The 1620-nt window shown below is 57.7% G+C and overlaps 1 long non-coding RNA gene across 1 annotated transcript; it reads left to right on the top strand.

The window, feature by feature from the left end:
• Positions 1–501: 501 nt before the first annotated feature.
• LOC127744018 (uncharacterized) lies at positions 502–1485 on the top strand. The gene is made up of 2 exons (XR_008005232.1): positions 502–660; positions 1298–1485. It is a non-coding gene; the product is annotated as an uncharacterized LOC127744018 (long non-coding RNA).
• The last annotated feature ends 135 nt before the right edge of the window (positions 1486–1620 follow it).

The raw sequence follows: 1620 nt of genomic DNA, 5'->3' as shown, positions 1-1620 counted from the left end.
TTGCACCGGAGGCAGGGCGCGGTGCAGCGTTGGCTGGGGGCCGTTGCAACGGATGCTGGGCGCGGTGCAACGGATGCTGGGCGCGTTGCAACGGAGGCTGGGTTTGGTGCATCGTTGGCTGGGAGCGTTGCATCGGAGGCACCCGCCGTTGCAACGGAGGCACCGACCATTGCAACGGAGGGGGCAAATTTTCATATCTCACAATTGGCTCGTGCAATTTTTATGAAATTTTGAGGGAACCTTGGTAATATTATTTAAAGGCTGCACAAAAAAATCCAGGTCAAAAATCGCACTTTTGCTCCGTTTTTCATTTTTTTTGAATTTCCTGCTTTTCGGGTGGGAAAAAAATCGGCAAAAAAAAATCCACACGGTGTAAATTCACCAAATTTGGTGGATAGAAAGATCTTATTTTTCTAGAGATTGTCGCAAAAAACGGCATCAAAATTCGACCTCTAGAGCAGTTTCCTTGAGTATGTCTCCTCACGGAAAAGGATGTCTATTATAGGGGGGAGGGGTGTCGTGCTGCTGAAACTCGAGTTGCCCAAAGGCTTGCTGGGCGCAATGCCAGCAAGATGCACGATGCCTTGCCATCCCCTAGGCACACTAGCAAGCCCGTTGTGGTTGTGGTGTGCCGTCGGGGTCCCCCGCCCCGGGTCCAAGGTCGAGCATGGGCGTCGGGCTGCTGCACACCCCGATCACCAAAGGACCAAGAAGGGAAATACGTCCATGCACGCCCCATCTGGGCACCACCAAGGGAGCATGGCGTGGTCGATTTGTGCCTTGTGCACCCGCGGCGTGCTCGCCTTACGTCTATGGTCGACGCAAGACGGTGCCCGACGCGGTGTTGGTTTTGCTGTGCAGGTTGCTTAATCTAGACGGTACGGCTGTTCGATTATCGCCCGAAGCACCTCACGCCTCGGGCTGTCCCTTGAATGTTCTTGGTCGCTTCCCCCGAACCCTGCCCAGTGGAGTTGGCTCGGCACTCCCGTATGCTTCCGCTTGCCTGCACGCTCCAAGGCGTGCAGAGGGCTGTTCGTCCGGGCGTGCTGGGTTTGCGGACCGTGGTGGCGGATGAGTGGTGTGCGGGTCGTTAGTGTGTCTGGTTCCTTGCCTCGCGCACCGAACGGCCGCGCTGAAACACGAGTTGCCCAAAAGGCTTGCTTGGCGCAATGCGAGCAAGGTGAGATGCCGAAAGGCTTGCTGGGTGCAATGCCAGCAAGATGCACGTTTCCTAGGCACACTAGCAAGCCCGTTGTGGTTGTGGTGTGCCGTCGGGGTCCCCCGCCCCGGGTCCAAGGTCGAGCACGGGCGTCGGGCTGCTGCACACCCCAATCACCAAAGGACCAAGAAGGGAAACACGTCCATGCACGCCCCATCTGGTCACCACCAAGGGAGCATGGCGTGGTCGAGTTGTGCCTTGTGCACCCGCGGCGTGCTCGCCTTACGTCTATGGTCGACGCAAGACGGTGCCCGACGCGGTGTTGGTTTTGCTGTGCGGGTTGCTTAATCTAGACGGTGCGGCTGTTCGATTATCGCCCGAAGCACCTCATGCCTCGGGCTGTCCCTGGAATGTTCTTGGTTGCTTCCCCCGAACCCTGCCCAGCGGAGTTGGCTCGGCAC

Source organism: Arachis duranensis, unplaced genomic scaffold, assembly GCF_000817695.3.
Source record: "Arachis duranensis cultivar V14167 unplaced genomic scaffold, aradu.V14167.gnm2.J7QH unplaced_Scaffold_202999, whole genome shotgun sequence".
In the NCBI taxonomy this organism is placed as follows: Eukaryota; Viridiplantae; Streptophyta; class Magnoliopsida; order Fabales; family Fabaceae; genus Arachis; species Arachis duranensis.
This window is presented reverse-complemented; position numbering and strand designations above follow the sequence as displayed.